The sequence below is a fragment of the Mytilus galloprovincialis genome, chromosome 1, assembly GCF_965363235.1.
Source record: "Mytilus galloprovincialis chromosome 1, xbMytGall1.hap1.1, whole genome shotgun sequence".
NCBI classification, from domain to species: Eukaryota; Metazoa; Mollusca; class Bivalvia; order Mytilida; family Mytilidae; genus Mytilus; species Mytilus galloprovincialis.
This window is the reverse complement of record NC_134838.1, coordinates 44,612,518-44,629,414: the sequence shown is the minus strand read 5'-3', so window position 1 is coordinate 44,629,414 and position 16,897 is coordinate 44,612,518. Positions and strand designations below refer to the sequence as shown.

At 32.4% G+C, this 16,897-nt stretch overlaps 1 long non-coding RNA gene across 1 annotated transcript in view; it reads left to right on the top strand.

The window, feature by feature from the left end:
• The first annotated feature begins 6,463 nt into the window (after positions 1-6,463).
• Positions 6,464-16,897, top strand: part of LOC143075520 (uncharacterized) — a 31,987-nt gene continuing 21,553 nt past the window's right edge. Inside the window, exons 1-7 of the long non-coding RNA XR_012978335.1 lie at positions 6,464-6,638; positions 8,147-8,419; positions 9,480-9,638; positions 9,858-10,405; positions 11,381-11,446; positions 13,474-14,344; positions 14,785-15,995. This is a non-coding gene — a long non-coding RNA (uncharacterized LOC143075520). The remainder of the gene's footprint in view (positions 6,639-8,146; positions 8,420-9,479; positions 9,639-9,857; positions 10,406-11,380; positions 11,447-13,473; positions 14,345-14,784; positions 15,996-16,897) is intronic.

Here is a 16,897-nt window from a genome sequence, read left to right as displayed (position 1 = left end):
ATTAACCTTGAAATTGCTTGTTCAACAGTTCCCTTTTCATATCAAATAATGCTAAATGATTTTTCATTTCCCATTGTTAATTATCCATTCTTAGATGGTGACGTTCCCTTGTCACCATCTTATGGTGTTTATATATCTCAACTTGTACTACTCGCTGGTGTATGTAACAATGTTTTAGATTTTAACGAAAGAAATTTATGTATTGCTGAAAATTTATTACACCAGGGTTTTCGATATTACAAACTAGTCAAAACATTTACTAAATTTTATCATTCGTATAAGACCATCATTCGTAAATATAGCTCAACATGCAGACTTCTTATACGTTCAGGTATTTCACATCCAATTTTGTTATGGAAATATTCTTTATAAAGCACAAAAATGTCAGTACTCTCCTCAGAAGCTAACGAAACCTTTAGATAGACTTATTAAGAAGGGATATAGTTACGATACTGTTGTCAGGTCATTAAAGATTGCATATTTTGGCGTTAATATTGATTCACTCATAGGGTCTTTGCATCGGAACTAAACACACTCATTTTTTAAAAACCAGTTGTTGGCATGACACGGGTTATGTTCTTCTCATATATGTTATGATGGTATGATACTAAAACCCTAACGGGAAGGATAGTACCTGATATTCATATGATGGAGACATACTCTTTCAATCAGTTTAATTGAAGTCTGGAGCTGGCATGTCAGTTAACTGATAATAGTCTGTTGTTATTTATGTATTATTGTCATTTTGTTTATTTTATTTGGTTACACCTTCTAACATCAGACTCGGACTTCTCTTGAACTGAATTTTAATATGCGTATTGTTATGCGTTTACTTTTCTACGTTTGCTAGAGGTATAGGGGGGAGGGGGTTGCTCTGGCCTTTGTTAGTCTTGTATTATTTTTAATTTTAGTTTCTTGTGTACATTTTGGAGTTTAGTATGGCGTTAATCATCACTGAACTTAGTATATATATTGTTTAGGGGCCAGCTGAAGGACGCCTCCGGGTGTGCAAATTTTTCGCTGCATTGAAGACCTGTTGGTGACCTTCTGCTTTTGTATGTTTTTCTATGGTCGGGTTGTTGTCTCTTTGACACATTCCCCATTTCCCTTCTCAATTTTACTGTATAGGAACTAAGTAATTGAGTAATGAGCCAGCTATAGAAGCCCTGATACATGAAAATGTTATATAATTCTTACAAAAAATCCAACGTCCAGACTTATGTTTTAAACAAACAAACGGAAAAAAATACGATATACAATAACAAACGAAAACCGTTGACATGGACAGTCACATACAGAATGTGACGGGGTTTGACATGACTTTTTTGTACCTTACCCTTCCCATCACCCTGGGCAAAACATTAGAAAAGCACAAATAATGATGTAAAAGAAAAGAGGGGTGAAAGATACCAGAGGAACAGTCAAACTCATAAATCGAAAATAAACTGACAATGCCATGGCTAAAAATGAAGAAGACAAATAGACAAATAATAGTAGGCAAGAAACAACAAAGAAAACTAAAGACTAAGCAACACAAATCCACCAACAACTGGAGTGATCTCAGGTGCTCCGGAATGGTAAGCAGATCCTGCTCCACATATGGTACCCGTCGTGTTGCTCATGTTATTATAAATCCGGTAAATAGTCTAATTCGGTAGGTCACATTCATGAAAAGGGATGGGGATTGTAGTTACGACGTAAGAAACATATCCGATATCATCTGTGAAACGTTTATTTCTTCACGGTCAACCAACTCGTGAAGGCGTCCGTAAAATTTACAAAGGGGTGATTTCAACTTAACCATTTAGAACTTTTGGGGTAATAGCTTCCTTGTGAGCAGCAACCCTCTATCAAGGAAATCATGATAGGAAATACAAGCACGGGAATATCGTTTCAATTGGGAGATATATACTCCGTATGCAGGCGCTGCTCTAATGTTGCTACAAAGAAATGGAAAGTTTACAATTGCGAAGCTGAAATCATCTCGTTTGTCGTAAGCTTTGTTTTCAACCGACTTCATTGTCAATTTCTAGATGCAAGTCAAGATATGAGGCAGACTTAACTGTATCTGTAGTATCCTATATCTCTACTTCGATGGGATAGATGCGTTCAACATAGTCACCAAATTTTGAATTATTTAATGTGAGAACATCATCTTTATAGCGGAAAGTAAAGTTAAAGGATATTGCTAACTTCTTATTTTATATCATAAGAAGTTCCTGTAAAAAGTCAGCCTCACAATAATAAAGAAATAGGTCGGCAAGAAGAAGGACACAATTGGTTCCCACTTAAAACATGACCAGTTAAACTTCTCCAATCTTAACATGACAATTTGGACTTTATAGTTTTTGGACAATGAAGATGGGTAACGGACAACTTTCGAGTTCAATGCATTTCCGTCAAAAACTTTGGTTTTAGTAAACATCATTCGTGCGTTTAGGGGCATGGTCATTTCTGTTTCTATGTTGAGCTAGTGGTTGGAAAAATATAATGCTATATAGCACGAATTGTTCGCCAAATTAAGTTCATATATTTCAAGATCAGCAAGGCTTTCATTAGGGAATGTGACTAAGTAAATAAAAGAAATAAACATTATTTCTATTTTATCCTGCACAGTGACGACCACAAATACGCTTCATTAACATTAAAAGTGCTGGGATACAGGCGATCCCTTCTATCTGTTTAATAACGTCATAAAGGAGCGTATAAGTTATAACTGACTATTTTTCCAGTGATAAAAAATAAATTTGATGGTTTTCAATTGGGATGTTTAAATTTTGCATTTTTGAGGGTAGTGGTCTCAGATGTGTTTTTGTGACTGAAATCTTTGATTTGGTGAAGAAGTATAAAATGACAGGTGAAGTAAAAAATTGAAATTTAAAAATAATCATGAACTAAAACATGAATTGTTTTTCTATTATAATGAAATTTTCAATTTTGCAGTGTCGACAAACATACAAACAATGATTCCGTTTAAAGTGGGATTCGACATATGGGTTTATGTCTTGCATAGTTTTATATTGGAAAGAGAACTGGATGCAGCAACATACATCGAAAATTTCATTAGGACTATAGATGCTGTTTATATACAGCTGGATTTTGACCTTGAACCGCTCTGTGGTATGGAACTGCTGTCAAAGTTTCCTGAATGTATGTTTTTCATTGCTTACTTAATAAGCTGTGGCTGTAAATATACCAATTTATCGACACAAAAAGACGACACTTTTATCAACGCAGCTGTTAGAATGACTTGCTTAACTGGTAAGCTGTTTCCTAAACAATTAGTTCTAGTGTCTGATACCAAATTAAATTCTGTATAATCATTTATACTGATAGTTAAAAAAAAACTCAAATAGTTATCAAAGATACCAGGTTTATAATTTAATACGCCAGACGCGCGTTTCCTCTACATATGACTCATCAGTGATGAAAACAAAGTTGTAGAGCATTGAGGACCAAAAATTCCAAAAACTTGTGCCAAATACGGCAAAGATAATCTAGACTGGGCTGAGAATATACTTATTTTTTCGAATAATTCATACTTTTGCGAACAGTAGATTTATACAATTGACCATATTATTGTCAACACCGAAGTGCTGACTAGTGGGCTGGTGAAACCCTCGGGAACGAAACGTCCACCAGCAGTGGCATCGACCCAGTGTTAAAAAATAGTTATCAAAGGTACTGAAATATGTAGATAAAACTGATCCAGTGAAAATGCTGTTTTAAAACATATCTATATTTGATAAGAGTTTCAAATGTATATAAAACATTTCCAAATCGTCCATTTCGTATAGTTGCCATTAATACTTGTTTTAACTTCTTTGTTATAACATATCAATCGCACAGTTAAATCTGACGGAGATAAATGTTATTTGTTTACGTCTCGATTCTATGGATCTGATCTGATATTGGTTTCTTTTTTTATTTTAATATGATACCGTTTTTTTATAATCTGAAGTTTTGTACGGGTTCCTTGGATTTTTGCCGTTTTGATTCACCACCCAACAAATTCGTCCGCTGAAATATCATTGGTTGTCATTAGAGCTATTTGAACAGAAAAATAGAACGAACCGTTGGAAGATCTTTGCAAGCAAAGCGTAGTTACAGACAAGTTGAAAAGAATGAGGCTATTAGGCAATGGTTTGTCCTTATTTTTTTGCAAATTTGTTTGTATTATAAGCTGTTAACTTTTACTGTAATTTTCGATATTTTAACAAAAGAGTCAATCATATGAAGTAGATCGTTAAATGGTCGTCAAAAACTCTATCAATTATTGACTTGCATTATGTTTGGCAATGCATGCATTGTCCATGCAACAGAAAGGGTAGAAGGAAAAGGTAAAGTAAAAGTTTTAAACACGAGGGAACATAAATGAAACATCGAAAGACAAATTAATTTTGATATTGATTAGTAAAATTTAGAATGGAAATGAGGTATATGTCAAAGAGACAACAACCCGACCAAAGAACAGACAACAGCTAAAGTCCATCAACGCAGCGAGAAAATCCCGCACCCAGAGGTGGTAATCTAGTAGCTAAAATTTTCGTTAAATGTGCATATATAAACCAGCGATAAATTTTGTCTATATTCCAAATATCGACTTTGATCAGGTCACTTTTGAATTTTAGAAACTCGGTTTTATGAGAGCCATTTGTAGCATAGCATATTTTGCAGTTCTTTGTATAAAACGATTTACAATACTGTGAAATTGTATGTTTGTTTATCACCTTTTTTCCTGTTGGTAATAAAAAAAACTCAGTATAGATACCAGGATTGCGATTTTATATTTGAGCTAGGTCACCAGTGACGTTCGAATAAAAACAAATATCAAAAAGGCCAAATAAAGTACGAAGTTGAAGAGCATATAAAAAAAAATGTTCCTATGTATCATACAACAAAAACACAAGTGTCGATGAAGATTCACTAATTTCGAGCCTGAACCAATTAAAGAATTAAATGACATCGTTGTGTTTTTGCATGAATCTTAATTTGGACTTATCATGAAGGCATTTATATTTTCATAAAAGGTATTTCAACCGTGCTAAAAGGCGTATGTAATCACCTGCAAACCAGAGAAAATAGCAGTATTACAGACTGTAAAGGAAACTCTGGTCTTCATGTTGCAGCTGCGCAAAAAATAGAAAAACCTAAAATAGGACGGCATGAGGTTATTGAAATACTGATACAAACTAATATCAACCCATTTCTGAATAATAATGATGGAAAGCTTGCTATTGACCTTCTTCCTAAAGACGACAAAAGATCAAGGAAAGTCCTTCAGAAGCATATGATTAAAATGACTATTTTTGAAGGTTTGTACATTATCTCGACTTTAAGTCAAGGTTTTAAATTCAAGTATTTAGTTCTGATGGTAATAATCCTTTTCCATGCTTAAGACAATGTGGTATTAGAATTCAATGAAGATAACTGTGGAGTTTTTCTGGAATAGTCCTTTTTTTCTAGCGTTCAGTTTAATAAAAAAATAATTCCAGTTTCTAAGAAAATACTTTTTGGTGAAGTGCATATAAACTTTAACATAGTCATACATCTATATATATTAATGGATAAGACTCGATATTGTATTTATCAAATTATATTCAGAAAGAACAGGAAATATCTAACAGTAGCAGCAATGAAGTTAGAGAATGTTTTTAATAGCAATTGATAATTTCGTTTTAAAAAACAATCCAAACAGGTCAATGTAAAGACAGAGTATACTTTAACACGACAAGAGGACCAGATGTTACATATATATCAACATGTTCATACAAAATTGAAATGGTAACCAAAACAAAATTTAAATTATAACAATCAAAAGAACAAACAATAGAGATATAAAATAAACATTATGAAGTATGCATATAAAGCTGAAAAAGCATGCCAATAACCGAGACTACACTGGGGATCAACTCAAGTTCTCCGTAAAGGAAAGCAATTTCTGCTCCACCAGTGGAATCTGTTGTGCTACTCTTTGCATGCAAAAAAAAGTATCATTTTATAGGGGTTTGTCTCAATCATGCAAAATAGAATAGGATTGTTGTTACGAAGAGTGGAGAGTTATGACAAATCCCAGGTCTGTTTCATTACTAACAGTGTTGTCGTATGTATATTTTGCATTTTTTTTTAGTATTTACATTTGTATATGAATAATAGCAAACCAGATCGCTATGAAGTAAAATGCATAAGCAGCACTTATCAAATTTGAACTTAATTAATCGTTCAGAGATACTATTCTACACCTTGTTAAGGTTCAAATCTGAACAGTCATCGTCATTCTTTGCAATTTTATCATAGAGTCCGTTTTTATGTTGTATTTATAGAAAAACCAGACCATCATGGTAGAGAAAATTCACCAGCAACACAATCAAAGTCAGCTGCAGCATTGAATAAAAAACAGCGAACAGAAAATCAAATCCATCAACGTGAAGAACAAAAGCATGAGGTTGAAGATAAATGCAAACCATGTCAGACAACGTTTAATAAATGCAAAGCCATAATCTTAAAAGATCCATCACTAGCATTCAAAGATCTGTTAAGACTTATTAGGTCTAAACATAGATCTCCTAGGCACAAACAAATAGAAAAGGAATCAGTTTTAATGATTTCTGACTTTCTTGCTAAAACACCAGATTTCGGTAAGTAAACTTGTATCAGGTTTTTATGACAATATGCACTGGTAAGACCAAAAATGTCCATCTATAATTTCAATAGAATGCAGCAAGTTATAAATAATAAACTATATTAAGTTGGCATAAAGAATGAATTGAAATTAAAAAATAATTGGGATAAAGATAGAACGTTTACCCAGTAAATACCATCAACAGCAAATTATTACTTTCGTCTCTCTCACTTTGGAAGATGACATAATTTCACATTCCACGTATCGAGTCTCACTGCTCTATTTATGTGAATTAATGAAATCAGCTCCAAAATGATCAAGGTACAGGATAACGTGGTTCAATAAAAATTAATTTATATAAAATGAAGGTTGTCGGATTGTTCATATTGATTCTTTCTCTTTGGGCAAACTTTTCTTTGCAGCAATTCAATGAAATAGCAATAAACGGAGAAAACTTTCAATTTTATGATGATGTTGAGCCAGTATTCCTAGATCTGTATTTTACGTTTTTTTTTCATTTAATCAATTACATGTAGGTCTACTTTCTTTTATTAAGGGACTCAAATAAAAGTTTGCGAATGTTTTATTACTTTTAAAAATAGAACAAGTAAAACAAACGGCTTTAGTAAAAAAAATATTTGTTTTAAAAGCTCCCCAACTTCATACTTAGTTTTGCGAGATGAGTCTGAAAAAGACGAAACGCGCGTCTTGCGACTACATTATATTCGTAACGTCTTTAATGACTTGTTTGCAAAACAGAACCATCTTCAATATTCTTATACTGCACTCGTTCTATTTGAGCAGTCAAAATGCGTTGACCGTATATTTCTATATCATATACAGTCACTGACCTGATATCATTTTTCCTCAGTTCTTGTTTTCAATGTAAACAACGATGCGTTTAACGACTCAAACTTGTTTCTTTTGCAATTTTCGGGATAACATATTTCACTTTTTAATATTTTTTTGTTTGCAACCTATAGATCATTATGCTTTATGTTTATTGTTGATATTTTAGTCTGCAACGAATTCGTTCACCATTGATTGCGGTAATGATTTACATTTCATCGTGTTTTATATTTCTCCGTCTGTGTGATATGAGGCCTTTTTAAAGGGGGATTTTTCTCAATATCTAAATAAAAAAATAACATTAACACAATAAACAACAATTGAAAATGTTTTTTTTTTTAGATTGCAGTATAAAGACAATAATAGTGCATTGACTTGACATATCAACGATATAAGGATTCGGCCCGAAACGGGGAAAATGATCGGCACAGCCTCGCATTTCCCCGTTTCTAAGCCTCATCCTTATATCGTTGATATGTCAAGTCAATGCACTATTATTGTCTATTTAAAGCTCTGGCGTATGAAATATATTAAAAAAGCGATTTTTTAGTATGACTTTATCGATTGTTTCTGTTAGGTGAAGCATTATGACTATCAATCGGAGCTAGATATTAAACATTCTTACTTTATAAGCTCCAGTATCACTACAAATTAAATAAATAATTTTCGTTTCAGAAATTCCTGAAGAATTATGCAAAATAGCTCAAAAACAATTTGAGAAGATATTGCATCATTTAATAGAGCAAGAAAAATGGATGCAGTTATACCAATTGGTAACAACACATAACAAGGTGCATGGCATACAGAGTCTTCCTGGATTTGCATCTGCAATACAAATTGAACAATTAATAACTCACCTAGAAAAAGAATTTCCAAATGAAAAACCTCCACACTTAATTGAGAAGGTAGTAGACTGTTTTCTCCGGAATGGTGGAAGAGTAGACCGAGGTAAAGTTTACACATGTGATTTAAATATTTGTAAAATTATTTTTTATACAATGACTTTTATATTAGAGGCTTTTTAAATACATGATTCACAATATATCTCAGAAAAAGATATGCATAAAATCGTTAAAACTAAAACTAAGAAAAGAGGATGCGGCATTAATTGAATAATTCATGACACTCACTCAATTTTTAAGTTTAAAAAAAATCTATAATAAATTGATTCTCTTTTCCATCCTCAAATGACATTGAAACCTCCAGCGCAGAGCATATAACACATAACGTTCCAGCTGCACTTACCACCAATTTGAGCGAATTTTAGTTTCATGTTGATAGATCCCGGCATCAAGTACATGTATTACAATAGTGGGGTAGTAGTTACATATCAGAAAATATCATGAGTAATAAGATATACTTAATATTGTAACTATTTGTCCGCTACTCATTGTATAATGCATACGTATTACAATCATTAACCCCAAGAAAAACTCACTGTATGTTTCTCTCTCCTTTAAAAAAGCACAAATTTCGTAAACTAGCAATTGCATTAGCAATTGGTGATTAATATCCTGTTTAATAAAGAATATAATAACGTTTAAATAAAAACAAAATGAAAACAATGCATCCAAATTGATACATGCGACGCATTGAATGACCTAAAATAGTGATTTGTTTAGAGACATTTAAATAAGACTATATGATTTCGAAAAAAAGGTAATTTCTGTGATTTTTTTAAGAACATTTCATTAATTTCCGTGCACGTTAGTATCAAGAAAGATTAAAAGAATAAAACGAGTGACAGAATAAGAAAATATTTATAAAAAAAACCCCTAAATAAACATCATAGAAAATAAAAACTGAACATAATAAAATTAACGCAACCATTAACAGGAAATTAACTTATATGATTGAGAGGGTAACTAGTGTTTTCTGTCCCACTAGGAAATGCTGATCATGGTATTGTTTATGACACATAGTATCCAGTTAAAATACATAATCAATGACGAAAAGCATCTACAATAATTCATAGAAATCAGATGAGGAAACCTTTATTTATTTGTAGGTGGCCAGATTTGTATCACAAATGCTGTTGAAAGACAGTGGTATAACTTGCTGAATACACTGATCTGTGACCATCATTGTGATCCTCAATACTTAAATCTTGAATCCTGCAATACTCCTATTCATTCTGCATTATTTCTTGGATTGCATAAAGATCCAGGTAAGAATATTTCTTATACCATTAATATATAAACGCGTTTGTTTTCTGAAATATGCAAAGTAAAGAGAACAGTAAACTTGCATATATTTTAAACCCTTTACACATACTTGATATGAATATATGTAATTAACAACACAACAAAACAATTAAAAAAGCAGTGTCCGTACATTGTCAATGACGTTTACTTATCAATTAAATACACATTTTGTTCCATTGCAGGAAACTTCTCTGTTTTCAATAAATGTCTCGAATTGTATGCTAAAAATCCAGATAAATATGTAAGTTTGGATCCAAAGCAGTTGGACAGAAATGAAGACACGCTTTTTCATTTAGTTGCCAAAGAAACATATAGCATCGAATTGAAGCAAGTGGCTGTAATATTACAACAGAAACGTGTCCCATGTAAGGTACAGAACAAGGACGGAAAATTTCCTCTCGATTATCTTATAGCGAAAGATCCTCGTTACAAAATCCTTCAGAAAGCAGTGGAGTACGACACAAGCCAAATGAAAACTGCTGAAAAACAAAAAAAGACAACTGATGAACCTACAATTCCTAAGCCAACCGTAGAGAAAAGACAAGACCCATCTATTTTGAACATGGAACGTATTAAAGATAAACCGAAGCAATATGATAAAAGTATTGACAGCAAACCCAAAATACAACCAAAAATAACAAATGAATCATATCTTTCACAAATTCGAAAACTGATAGATTCAATTAGTCCAAAACAATCCGTATTGGATCAATCAAGTGGGGATCTAAATGTAAGTTAAATTCTTTCTAAAATAACATCTGATTAATTACTGTCTTTAACTCCTAGGTAAACAGACTAGTTGACGTGTGTACCAAATTGGTGTAATAAAAACAATGTCACTCATTAACCCACATTTTACAGCAGTCCAAAGTAAAATAAAAGAATCTAGAATCAGCTCATATATGTGCGATTTAATTATTGTTGCATAACTCTCTTGTATGTTATTGATATACGGACTTCATTTCTAGGGATATGCTATTTATACCCAAAGTAAACAAAAATGCTGCTTATGTATTATGAGAAAAACGACTGAGATACATTAGCGACATGACCTTGAGGTCTTAGATCTTTGAACACCAGTATAGTCGTCTATTTGCGAAGTGAAAGCACGCATATCAGGAGACGCTTAACTTTTTGGTGCACCCTATCTCGCCCCTTTAAGAGTGTATGCATACCTAAAATTTCAGCGGGTGTATGATTAGTCAGTAATGAGTCATATGTTTTTCATGATATTCTTGGTCTTTCTGCGGCTAATTATTTTCTCCTTACGGTATCTTCCACTTCTTTTTGTACAATACCTTCGTCTTTTCTTGTTTTATTGTGTTATCGAGTAATATTGCCTTTGACATATAACCCACACCCCTTTTAATTTGTATATTAGTTATTGACTATACGCTCGATCCAAAGAATGTATCACAAACAAATGAAGTCTGTTAAGAGCCATCATTTGGATCCAGAAATTGCAAAAACATAAATGAAACTATAAATACTCAAACCTGTCACCTTTAGGGAACTATAAATCAGGGCCAAAAAAGAAAGCTTTATAAATTTTTGCATTTTAGTTATACTATATATTTTTTCGTGTTACACACAATAATAAATACACCATATCATATTGAAATGTTTTCATTTTAGTACTTTTCTTTTAAAATATACTTTCAACTAAATAAATCATCGGATGATTATCAAAGTGTTTTCTTTTTAGGTTGAAAAAATACCTGTAGACAAGGAAGATGTTGATGAATCAGAAATTGATCAGATGGATTTAGGAGTAAGTTGGAAAAAAATACTGTTCAGTTATTAAATGATAATTTTAAATATATGCTCTTGTATATGAAATAATCATCAGACAAGGCTACACTGATCTCTTAGATATTTCTTAATCGAATACCATGTATACAGAGACATTTCCAAATGCCATTGATTAATAAAATGTTTTAATAGAATAAAAGACAGGTGTTTGCATTGCCATAACAAAATAAAAAAGAAATAAGAAACCGAACTTAATTGTGTGTACCATTTTTTTTTTTATCTATTTGAACAAATGATCATGCGGCTGAAATGAATATTGATAAATCAAAATTTAATCAATTCACTTATTCAATAAGCCTTGAAATTACTGTGTTTTCAATTTAACCTTAAAATTTTGTCTTCACTCGGTGTTCGGCGTCCCTTTTAAAACTTTTTTTTTAATCTAAAACACAAGGTTAAGGGTTTACGTGCGTTATGGTTAAGTAGCAGCAGCCACTTTTTGCAACATATATATACATTTTGTAACATTTTTGTCCTCTAAAGTGTAAGTATATGAAAGGCATATAATATATAATTTTATGTCTTAAGTTATTTGTGACATTTTGAGTTTCGATGAAGCAAACTTTTGATCTATCATACCAATTTTACTTACGGTTTTTTGCTTAATGTGACACCCGTCGTGTTGCTCATGTTATTACAAACCCGGTAAATAGTCTGCTTAACTAAACACTCAGAACATTGTTTTGAATATTGTAATATAAACATAATGAATTATACTGAAAATTGATAGTCTATTTCTCTTAAACGAGTTATTATTTAATATCACAATCGAAGGATTTAAAAAGAAATAATATGACATTGTTGCGATAAACTAACATTCAATTTAATTCTACTTTCGACAAGAATATTCTTCAATCATTAAAATTCTATACTTTGGCCTAGAATTTATAAACATTATTCATTCTTAGGAAAGCATTCAAAAGTCTAATAGTCTATACAGCTGTGGTTTATAGTATGCTTTTATATGTCAATCAATAGTATATCTACGTTAGAAGATCAAGTTTAGTGAATTGTATACAACATCAAAAGGCTTTATAATATGAATGCTTGAAGAGCAGTCAGAAGTTAAAAAAAAAACTACCATCGTTGTGTGAGCGTAGTCAAAATGCTGTATGGAATCTTTTAAGAATGTCGGTTTGTGTTTCAGTAATAGCATGGAATATTTTGAGATTATTTACATGCTGGTTTATTAAAGAACTGACAGTGTTTAAACTGAAAAGAATAACGATGTATAAAGCATTAACTATGATAAAAAAAATAGCTTTTTTAGATATTTTATGTATTACCACTAGTGTCTTAAATTTAAAGTCTTCAACCTTGTATGCGACAAAATCACCTTGTGAGTTCATGAATATCATTTTTTTTTCGAGTTAATATATGTATGAACATCTTTAACTCTTCCTACCTTAAACTCAACATGTTTATGTAAAGTAAAGCAATTCTTTTAAATAATATTCCTATATCAAAACAGTATATTTTAAGTTTTCTTCAGCCAACCAGCCGAGATCGAATAGTATCACACAATTACTGAATTATGTGTTGTATATGTTTTCTTATGAGTATTATCGGTTGAATAGTATAGAAGATAGACGATATCGTTTTAATGCGAACAATACAGCATATTACTATGCAAAACATTATCAGGTGTGCCAAAACAATGACATGAAAATCTAATTGTAAAAGTTTCAGAACATAAACATTTTAGAATAAAAAAAAGTAGAACATCGAACAAATCTTAAGGTCAACTTTGGCACACATGAAAATACAATTATAAGCTTTCCCATAAAAACTTAAAACAAGTTTATTAATAACCATAAAGATTCCATGTTTTTATTTAAATTTTTTGTGATGTGGTAGTCATGGGATTAATTCATTATTGTTGCAGCCTAAAACATTAATTTCATTTTTTTAACATGATGTTAAAGTTTGGACATATACAAAATTATACCTTATTTGTTTTTATCATATTTGAAATATATTTTATAGATCTGGCATGGGAGCTTAGAGGGGAAACAATGGGAAGTTGAATGCACTTCTGGTGTTTTAAAAAGTCTACAAAGTAATCGAATTAAGAAAGTGTATAAGGAAAGAATAGTGAAGATCGTCAACGCCTTGGCTTCTGGGATTTACTCAAAAAGTCTTTTCAAACCGTTAGTCACGGGTTCTGACAGAATAAAACTTTTTGAATCAAAAATATCTTCTGCAAGTAGACTTATATGGGAGATAGGTAAACAATTTTCAGATCGACTAACAATGCAATGTGAACAACACGTGAATGTGTACACAGATATTATCAGAATCTGGGAAGTTGTAATGGAACACAAAAACATCCATCAAGCCGTGGAAAGAATTGTTAGTTCAATTGAGAAATCTCACGAAAAAGGAGCATCGTGTCTCATTCAGAAAAAACTTTGTGGTATGAAAGCAGGGAATATTGACTTTAACACACAACAAAATAACCAAAACGATAATCGCGAGTTAAAAACACCAAACATTTATGTTGAATCAGATCAAGGCAAGGAGAACTTGGCTGAAGAAATATCTTTTTTCCCACCTGCAAGTTCAAAAGAGACGGAGTACAATACTATCAAATTCTATACATTTTCTTCCAATGTTGCATTAAACATTTTGCATCGGATGAAAGGAGAGTTCCCTTTTCGAGTCACAGATGTTGAATATCAGATAACGAACCTACCATTCGACGCACCAATAGTTTTGATTGGTCGCAGTGGAACCGGCAAAACAACATGCTGTGTTTATCGCCTTTGGTACAGGTTTCAACAGTTTTGGTGGCCGAAGATTATTGACCAGGCGACACCGGACGATTTACAAATCGAACATACAGACGATTTTAAAGGTATTTGTTAAATATAAAATTTTCTATCATATACTTCGTATTCTGTTGGTTTTTTTTTAATTTCCAATGCTCATGAGCGATGTCTTTTATAACATGCTGAAGATCGGTAGTTCTTTCCGGGCAATCTAATAAAGACCGACCCCCACGAAATCTTTTTTTCTTCAAGCGGGATTTATGAGTTATATATACAACTCTCTTGCATTCCTGGTAAGTAAAAGAAGATACGATCAAATATAAAATGGACAGTGAATATCAAACTAAACAATCGCCTCAATTTACGATATTTGCATAACAGAAAAGCAAACATCATAATACTGCATACATAAACAATTGTTAGTCGAGTCATATAATAGTATAATGTTCAACTATTTTATACTTTAAAAACTAACACTGCTCAATATAGAATTTAAATGTCATATTATTTACATTTTCATTTTGAGGAATTGGTCTTTCATTTCCAGAGATGACGGAAGATAGAAAAGAAACGTTTTTTCCTGATAAACAGGAATCAATGAATGACCACGTCGTAGATGAAAGCTTACATGCAGAAATTCGTGAAACGAATGTAAAGAGCAGTGAAGCTTGTTTTAACAAAAGTTCTTCTGCTTGCGATGAAGACGAAAGTAATCAATGCAGCATTGGAAAAAAAGACGCCAAAGATGAAATGAGATGTGATGAAAATGATGATGAATTACGCCAAATATTCATAACAAAAAATGGTGTGCTTTGCAGGGAAGTCCAGAAAATGTTTAAAGGTTTTGTCGAAGGCGATGAAATGACATCACGACTATTCCAAACGAACGATGACGAATTACCAAATCGTTTCCAGGATATGAAAAAACTTCAGTACCCAGTGTTTATAACCGCTAAACATTTTTGGTTAATGCTTGATGCTACCTTAGGGCCTCCATACTATTTTGAAAGACATATTGACGGGAGTCCAAAGTCAGAAATACAAGGATGGACGGACATCGATGATATGCAAATAATTCTAGATGACGAATTTGATTACGAGTACAGTGATGACAGTGAAAGTGACGAAGAGGAAGAAGAGGTAGATCAAAATATAACTCTCGTTAAAAACAAAAGAACTCGTATGAAGAAAGTTGATCCGAGACGAGAAGTGACTTACGAGGTGTTTGAAGATGTTATTTGGCCTCGCATTATTGGAAAGTTTAAAAAGCATAAAGGGAAATATCATCCGTCATTAGTTTGGACCGAAATTATGTCTATTATCAAAGGGTCTTATGAAGCAATCTATGGCGGAGGATTTTTGGATAAGAATAGCTATTTTGAAATAGGAAAGAAGCAAGCCCCAGCTTTCGTCGATGAAAGAGAAATACTTTACTCTTTTTTCCTTGAATATGAACATATTCGACAAAATAAACATATGTTCGATCAAACAGATCTAGTCCAAAATTTGTATCAAAGATTTCGGAAACAGAAAAATCCAAAATGGAAAGTAAATGAAATATATGTTGATGAAGCTCAGGACTTTGCCCAGGCTGAACTGTTTCTGCTTATCAAACTTTGTGAAAGTCCGCATGGAATGTTTGTGACTGGTGACACAGCTCAAAGTATCATGAAAGGAATAGCATTCCGGTTTAAAGATCTAGTCAGTCTTTTCCATTACGCCAGTAAGGACTCATCAGTAAGTTTAAATTCAAATTATAAAAACAAAGCACAAAACTGTTTGATGCTGTTGTATATGTGTAGTCCTTTAACTCTGGTTCTATTGCCTTAAATAAACTACATCGATTTTATAAGCTTTAAAATAAAAAAAACTTATTATAATGAAGTTCAATTTTCTTTAATTTTTATTAACCGGATTTTTGTGACAAAAATGTCGGTTATTGATTTGGGTATGTACGGCCGGGCGGGCGGCAAGCAAATGTTGTCCCTGCATTAACTCATGAACCGTTCAACCAAAGCTTTTAAAATTTTAATATGTTGTTACTGACAACTAAATGAAGGTCATGTTCAATAATGGTGATTTTGACTTTTACCGTTCAGGAGTTATGGTTCTTGAAAGATTGAAAAATGGAGTTTCTAGTCGTGTCCGTGCGTTAACTCATGAACCGTTCAATCAAAGCTTTTAAAATTTTAATATGTTGTTACTGACAACTAAATGAAGGTCAAGTTCAATAATGGTGATTTTGACTTTTACCGTTCAGGAGTTATGGTTCTTGAAAGATTGAAAATGGAGTTTCCAGTCGTGTCCGTGCATTTACGCATAAACTACCAAAGCTTCCAACATTTTTATATGTTGTTACTGATGACAAAATGGAGGTCAAGTTCAATAATGGCGATTTTGACTTTTACCGTTCAGGAGTTGTGGTTCTTGAAAGATTGAAAAATGGAGTTTCCAGTCGTGTCCGTGCATTTACGCATGAACTGTTCTACCAAAGCTTCCAACATTTTTATATGTTGTTACTGATGACAAAATAGAGGTCAAGTTCAATAAAGGCGATTTTGACTTTTACCGTTCAGGAGTTATGGTTCTTGAAAGATTGAAAAATGGTGTTTCCAGTCGTGTACGTGCATTTTCTCATG